Here is an 8,821-nt window from a genome sequence, read left to right as displayed (position 1 = left end):
AGCGTTCAGCCTTTTTTATGGTCCAACCCTCACATCCATACATGGCTACTGGAAAAATCATAGTTTTGACTATATGGACCTTTGTAGGCAAAGTAATCTTTCTGCTTTTTAATATGCTGTCAGGTTTGTCATAGATTTTCTTCCAAGGAGCAAGTGTCTTTTAATTTCATGGCTGCAGTCACCATCTGCAGTAATTTTGGAGCCCAAGAAAATGAAATCTGTCACTGCCACCATTTTTTCCCCATCTATTTGCCATGAAATGATGGGACTTGATGCCATGATCTTAGATTTTTGAATGTTGAGTTTCAAGACAGCTTTTTCAGTCTCCTCTTTCACTTTCATCAAGAGGCCCTTTAGTTCCTCTAAACTTTCTACCATTAGGGTAGTGTTATCTGCATATCTGAGGTTACTGATATTTCTCCTGGTGTTCTTGATTGCTACTTGTGCTTCATCCAGCCCGGTATTTTTGTTTGATGTACTCTGCATATAAGTTAAATAAGCAGAGTGACAATATACAGTCTTAATGTACTCCTTTACAAATTTTGAACCAGTCTGTTGTTCCATGTTCGATTCTAACTGTTGTTTCTTGACCTGTATACAGGTTTCTCTGGAGACAGATAAGGTGGTCTGGTATTTCAATCTCTTTAAGTATTTACCACAGTTTATTGTGATCCACACAGTCAAAGGCTTTAGCATAGTCAATGAAGAAGAAGTAGATGTTTTTCTGGAATTATTTTCGTTTCTCTATGATCCAATTGATGTTGGCAATTGGATCTCTGGTTTCTTTGCCTTTCCTAAACCCAACTTGAACATCTCGAAGTTCTCAGTTCATGTACTACTGAAGCCTAGCTTGAAAAATTTTGAGCCTTACTTTGGTAGCATGTGAAATGAGTGTAAAATTTGTGGTAGTTTGGACATTTTTGGCATTGTCCTTCTTTGGGATTGGAATGAAAACTGACCTTTTCCAGTTCTGGGGCCATTGATGAGTATTCCAAATTTGCTGGCATATTAAAAGAAGTACTTTCACAACATCATCTTTTAGGATTTGAAATAGCTCAACTGGAATTCCATCACCCCAACTAGCTTTGTTTGTAGTGATGCTTTTAAGGCGCACTTGACTTCACATTCCAGGATGTCTGGCTCTAGGTTGGTGATCGTCGTTATCCGGGTCATTAAGATCTATTTTTTCTACAGTTCTTCTGTGTATTTCTGCCACCTCTTCTTAATATCTTCTGCTTCCTTTAGGTCCTTATTGTTTCTATTCTTTATTGTGCCCATCTTTGCTTGAAATATTCCCTTGGCATCTCTAATTTTCTTAAAGAGATCTCTAGTTTTTCCCATTCTATTGTTTTCCTCTATTTCTTTGCATTTTTCATATAAGAAGGTTTTCTTATCTTTTTTGGTATTCCTTGGAACTCTGCATTCAGTGGGGCTGTATCTTTCCCTTTCCCCCTTTCCTTTCACATCTCCTCTTTTCTTTGATATTTGTAAGACCTCCTCACACAACTATTTTGCCTTTTTGCATTTCTGTTTCCTGAGAATTATTTGAGTCACTACCTCCTAAACAATGTTATGAATCTTCATTCATAGTTCTTCAGGCACTATGGCTATCATGTAATCCTTTGAATCTATTTGTCACTTCCATTGTATAACCATAAGGGATTTGATTTAGGTCATACCTGAATGGTCTAACGGTTTTTCCTATTTTCTTTAATTTTACCAAAGAACTTCTCCCACTGTTGTGAAGGTTCTAGGCTCCACACCAGACCTCCAAACATGGGGATCCGACAAAGGGGCTGTGAATCCTCAGGGAATCTGACTTTGAAGGTCAGTGAGATATGATTACAGAACATCGACAGGACTAGGGAAATGGAGATTCTTGTGTTACATATTGAATGAATTTTATTTAACAAGAAATAGCTCATGAAATGTAGATTAAAGTAAACATAAAGCTAATACTTTGTCTTATTATTACATTACTATCACTTTGTCTTATTATTACATCTTGGCTATTTACTATAAATATAATATATAATATCTTCAAAGATAAGTGTAGTAAGAGTATAAAATACACTGAAGTTGAATAAGTGTTGAATAAGAAACTACTCTTTCTTGTAAATCGTAAAGTATTTTTTTTGTGCCTTGTTTCTCATCTATATAAGTAAGCTAACGTTTTGTGTAATGAGAAGATGTCGTTGTTATAATGTGCAACTTACCTGCAAAAGCTCAACAACACATAAATAATAATGTACTAAATGATGTATTTTCATAGAAACACTGAATTAGAAATTAGGGGAAAATCATCCAATGCCTTGGAATATATATGCCTTGGATTATAGCTCAAAACATAATGTTTTGTTTTGTTTTGTTTTTTAATGTGTGAGATATTTATTCCCTTCTACCCCTATGGAAGGAGTCATTCTAAAAGCCTGCACCAAGACAAAAGGTGTTGGGGATTGTAGCTCTAACAAAGTTTTTGATCCTAAGATCTATGCAAAGTGTTAGGGATAAAAAGATACATAAAAACAGTTATTCCTTTTCTTATAGCAAAATACCACTCTTGGGATATTTCCAAAAAGCTGACTTCCTACAAAATTGTGGAATTTCCACACTCTTAGCCATTTCAGTGTTTCTCAGTGGATGAGCAAGTCCATGGTCCAGGATCCAACAGCAGTGCCCCAGATTTCTTCTAGCAGGGCTTCTCTCAGATTTGCATTTCCCTCTCCTTGATCTAGAACTCAGTTTCCAAGCCTCCTCCTGGCTTTCATGGTGATATATTTCTACTTTCATAGTCATGTTTCATAAAATGTTAATGTGCTTTTTGATGGATTAGCATATTGTCCTTAACAAGGGGACACTATGTAGTTTTTAAAACACTGTTTTAAATATTAGACAATATTGAATCAGGTATTTACTTTTATGTAATTATTTGAAAATATATTATTTATATATTATTTATTATATTGAATTTGACTTCTGTGGTTCTGAATTTTTTTTTTTTTTTTTACTAAGGGAATATACTTTGAAGTCAAATATTAATTCTGACAAATATTATATGGATATAATAGAAATCACCTAGAACCAGGCATCCTGGAAGGCGAAGTCAAGTGGGACTTAGGAAGTATCACTATGAATAAAGTTAGTGGAGGTGGTGGAATTCCAGCTGAGTTATTTCAAATCCTAAAAGATGATGCTGTGAAAATGCTGCACTCAATATGACAGCAAATTTGGAAAACTCAGCAGTGACCACAGGACTGGAAAAGGTTAGTTTTCATTCTAATCCCAAAGAAAAGCAATGCCTAAGAATGTTCAAACTACCATACAATTGCACTCATCTGACATGCTAGCAAAGGAATGCTCAAAATTATCCATGTGAACATTCAACAGTACATGAACCGAGAACTTCCAGATATTCAAGCTGGATTTAGAAAAGGCAGAGGAAAAAGAGATCAAATTGACAACATCTGATGGATCATAGAAAATGCAAGAGAGTTCCAGAAAAGCATCGACTTCTGCTTTATTGATGTCACAAAAGCCTTTGATTTTGCAGATCACAACAAGCTGTGGAAAATTGTTCAAGAGATGGACATACCAGATGACCTCACCTGCCTTCTGAGAAATGTTTATGCAGGTCAAGAAGCAACAATTAGAGCCTGACATGGAACAACAGACTGGTTCCAAATAGGAAAGGGAGTGCGTCAAGGCTGTATATTGTCACCCTGCTTATTTAACTTATATGCAGTGTACATCGTGCAAAATACCAGGCTGGATGAAGCACAAGCTGGAGTCAATATTTCTGGGAGAAATATCAATAACCTAAGATATACAGATGACACCAACCTTATGGCAGAAAATGAAGAGGAACTAAAGAGCCTTTTGATGAAAGTGAAAGAGGAGAGTGAAAAAGCTGGGTTAAAACTCAATATTCCAAAAACGAACATCATGGTATCTGGTTCCATCCCTTCATGGCAAATAGATGGGGAAACAATGGAAACAGTCACAGGCTTTGTTTTCTTAGGCTCCAAAATCACTGAGGATGGTGACTGCAGCCATGAAATTAAAAGACACTTGCTCCTTGGAAGAAAAGCTATGACAGAACTAGACAAACATATTAAAAAACAGAGATATTACTTTTCCTACAAAGGTCCATCTAGTTAAAGCTCTGGTTTTTCCAGTAGTCATGTATGGATGTGAGATTTGGACCATAAAGAAAGCTGAGCACAGAAGAATCAATGCTTTTGAACTGTGATGTTGGAGAAGACTCGAGAGTTCCTTGGACTGCAAGGAGATCAAACCAGTCAATCCTAAAGGAAATCTACCCTGAGTACTCATTGGAAGGACTGATGTTGAAGCTGAAGCTCCAATATTTTGGCCACCTGATGAAAACAACTGACTCATTGGAAAAGACCCTTATGCTGGGAAAGTTTGAAGGCATGAGGAGAAGGGGACGACAGAGGATAATATGTTTGGATGGTGTCACCAACTCGATGAACATTAGTGTGAGAAAGCTCCAGGATTTGTGATGGACAGGGCAGCCTGGCGTGCTGCAGTCCATGCTGTTGCCAAGAGTCAGATGCCAAGAGTTGGACACGACTGAGAGACTGAACTGAACTGAACTGACATAATAGAAATAAACTGTGTTTGAATGAAGATAATTGGTTTGTATTTTACCAAGCTACCATTCAGACAATATGTCACAACACTGTGACACATATTGTTCAAAATATGCCTAATATTCCTAGAATATTGATTGAATCACAAGCCCTTCATGTCTCTGCAATGCTTTTCCATTATCTATAGGGATATATTCAGTAATCTCCACTACCAAACCTTAACTTAGAGTTTATACATCACTCCTGCTGTGTAAAGCTATACAATACCTTAGGTTTTCTGTAGGAAATTCAGTTATAAATAGCCTCTCCAAATATTCTTTTTTGTTGTTGTTTAATTTTAATTGAAGGATAATTGCTTTACAATATTGGTTTTATTTCTACCAAACATCAAAATGAATTAGCCATAGGTGTACCTATGTCCCCTCCATCTTGAAATTTGCTTCCATCTCTCACCCTTTCCCATCCCTCTAGATTGTTACAGAGCCCCAGTCTGAGTTTCCTCTGTCATACAGCAAATTTCTATTGGCTATCTATTTTATATACAGTACTGTATATGCTTCCATGATACTCTCTCCATTCATCTTACCCTTTCCTTCCCTTCCTTCTTGTTCATAAGTCTGTTCTCTATGTCTGCATCTCCATTATTGCCCTGCAAATAGGTCCATCAGTGCTATCTTTCTAGATTCCACATATATGCATCTATGTTTTTTTTTTTCTTTTTCTTACTTACTCTAGGTTCATCTACCTAATTAGAACTGACTCAAATGCATTCCTTCTTATGGCTGAGTAGTATTCCATTATGTATATGTATCACAGCTTCTTTATCCATTCATCTGTCGAAGGACAAAACTAGGTTTAAACCCAACATATGATCCAGCAATATCACTTCTAGGAATATACCCTGAGGAAACTAAAACTGAAGAAGATGTATGTACCCCAGTGTACACTGCAGCATTATTTACAATAGCTTGGACATGAAAGCAATCCAATTATTATTATAAAAGAGTGGTTATCATATTTTCTCAGTGGAACCCCAAGTCTTCACGTTGGCACTGCAAGGATTCATTAAGAACATATTTCCCACGAAATTATCTAAAGAATGCTAATATTGTATTTTTTATTGTGTCATATCAAGGTTTTAAGTTGTGCTTTTTAGAGGGAAAAATAAGAATCAAATGCTAAATAAAAATTTAAAACCCTTTAAACTATGCTATCAATTTTTCTGAATGTGAATAATTTATAACATATAGAAACTAAAAAAAATTGGTGAGATTTATAATAAAACATTCATGTTATTAAAAAATCTTGTATTCTAAACAAACCAATCCTCTTTTATCTAATACATTTGTGGTTTTTCACTTCTACTTTCTCTCTGTTCCTTCATTCATTTTCACTTTGTTCCTGCTTAATAAGCTGTACTATAAAAGATAGTACAGCTATCTTTTTCCTTTCCATTAAGTTTTATAACAGTATTTCTTCTAGTCCACAGCAAGAGCTTAGTCTTCTGAATTCATAGCAGTCAATGTAATAGCAATAAAATATAAATTGTTTAAAGACAGAGTTGTTTCTTTTTTGATAATGCTTAGTTATTATAATTGTTTTTTAAAATAATATTCATGTGAGTATGTCTTCTTCCCTTAAATTTTCTTCAGATATTTGAAAGCATGATCTGTAACTGGATACATTTTGCATCTTACTTACAGCCATTATACTTTACATAGTGAATGCTCAATAACAGTCAATGTAATTTGATGATCAATTTTTTTATTGTAAAGCAATTAGCCTCCAATTAAAAAATAAATTAATTTAAAACAAAAAAAAATCAGTAAGACAAAAGAAAAGAAAGAAAGAATACTGGAACAGGTTGCCATTTCCTCCCCTGGAGGATCTTCCCAACCAGGGATCAAACCCATATCTCCTGCAGCTCCTGCATTGGCAGGAGGGTTTTTTGCCACTGAGACACCTGGAAGCCCTTCTACTGCCATTAGCTATTGAATAAAACCTGTTTTCAAGGTTTAAAAAAAAAAACATATCTTTTTATTATGGTAAAAAAGAACCACAATAGGTCAAATATTTTTGGATATTCTTTTATATGATTTGTTTTTTAATTTTTTAAACTTTTATTTTCTATTGAAGTATAGTTGATTTACAATATTGTGTTAATTTCAGGTATACAACAATGATTTAGTTACACTTATATATGTATCAATTCTTAATCATACTTTTCCCATATTGATTATTTAATAAGTATTGAGTAGAGTTATCTGTGCTATACAGTAGATCTTGTTGACTCTCTGCTTTATATATAACAATGTGTATGTGTTGATCCCAATCTCCTGATTTTATCCTGCCTCAAAACTTAACCCTTTAGTTACTGTAAGTTTTTGTATTCTAAGTCTGTGTTTGTTTGTTTTGTAAATAAGTTCTTTTGTTTCATTTTTTAGATGCCACATATAAGTGATACCATATGATATTTGTCTTTCTCTCTCTGACTTAGTTAACCTAGTATGGTGATCTTTAGGTCCATCCATGTTGCTACAAATGGCATTACCTCATCTTTTTATGACTGAGTAGTATTCCATTGTATATATAGATTACATCTTCTTTATCCATTCATCTTTCAATGGATATTTATGTTGCTTTCACATCTTGGCTATTGTGCATAGTGCTACAATGAACATTATGGTGCATATATCATTTTAAATTATGATTTTATCCTGATATATAGCCAGGAAGTGAAAGTGAAAGTCGCTCAGTTGTGTCCAACTCATCACAACCCCAAGGACCAAGCAGTCCATGGAATTCTCCAGGCCAGAATATGGGAGTGGGTAACCTTTCCCTTCTCCAGGTATTCTTCCCAACCCAGGGATTGAACCCAGGTCTCTCTCATTACAGGGATATTCTTTACTAGCTGAGCTACAAGGGAAGCCCAGGAGCACCACATTAACAAATTAAAGAATAAAAATCATGTGATCATCTCAATAGATGCAGAAAAATCTTTGACAAAATTCAAAATCCATTTATGATGAAAGCTCAAACAAAGTGGGTACTAAGGTAATATATCCAAACATAATAAAAGCTATATATGACAAATGTGCAGCTAATATTGTACTCAGTGATGAAAAACTGAAATAATTTCCTCTAAGACAGTCTTTTTGATAAGTGGTGCTGGGAAAACTGGATAATCACATGTAAAATAATGAAATTAGAATATTTTCTATGAGCAAACACAAAAATAAACTCTAGATAAAGACATAAATGCAAGGCAGAAAATTATGAAACACATAAAGAAAAACATAGACAAAACACAGTTTAAGTCACAACAATATTTTTGGATCCATCTCCAGAATAAAGAAAATGAAATAGAAAATAAACAAATAGGACCTCAGTAAACATAATAGCTTTTGCAGAGCAAAAAAAAAAAAAAAGATAAAATGAAACAGCAATTTACAGAATGGAAGAAACTATTTGCAAGCAATGCAACTGATAAGACTAATTGATTAGTCTTCAAAATATACAAAACAGATCATACAATTTAATATGAAAAAACAAGTAATCCAGTCAATAATTGGGAGACAATTTAAATAGACATTTCCCCAAAGAAAACAAGCTAATGGCAAAAGACACATGAAGATATGCTTAACATCATTATTTATTAGAGTAATAACAAATCAAAACTAGAATTAGGTATTACCTCACATCAGTCACATCATGTCATAGAGGCAGTTATCAAGACCATCCCCAAGAAAAAGAAAAGCAAAAAGGCGAAATGGTTGTCTGAGGAGGCCTTACAAATAGCTGTGAAAAGAAGAGAAACTAAAAGCAAAGGAGAAAGGAAAGATATACCCATCTGAGCATTCAGAGTACTAAAGAATAGCAAGGAGTGATAAGAAAGCCTTCCTAAGTGATCAGTGCAAAGAAATAGAGGAAAACAATAGAATGGGAAAGACTAGCGATGTCTTCAAGAAAATTAGAGATACTAAGGGAACATTTCATGCAAAGATGGGCTCGATAAAGGACCAAAATGGTATGGATCTAACAGAAGCAGAAGATATTAAGAAACGGTGACAAAAACACATGGAAGAACTATACAAAAAAGAATGTAATGACCCAGATAACCACGACTCACCTAGAGCCAGACATCGTGGAATGTGAAGTTAAGTGGGCCTTTGAAAGCATCACGATGAGCAAAGCTAGTTTAGGTGATG

Source organism: Cervus canadensis, chromosome X, assembly GCF_019320065.1.
Source record: "Cervus canadensis isolate Bull #8, Minnesota chromosome X, ASM1932006v1, whole genome shotgun sequence".
In the NCBI taxonomy this organism is placed as follows: Eukaryota; Metazoa; Chordata; class Mammalia; order Artiodactyla; family Cervidae; genus Cervus; species Cervus canadensis.
This window is presented reverse-complemented; position numbering follows the sequence as displayed.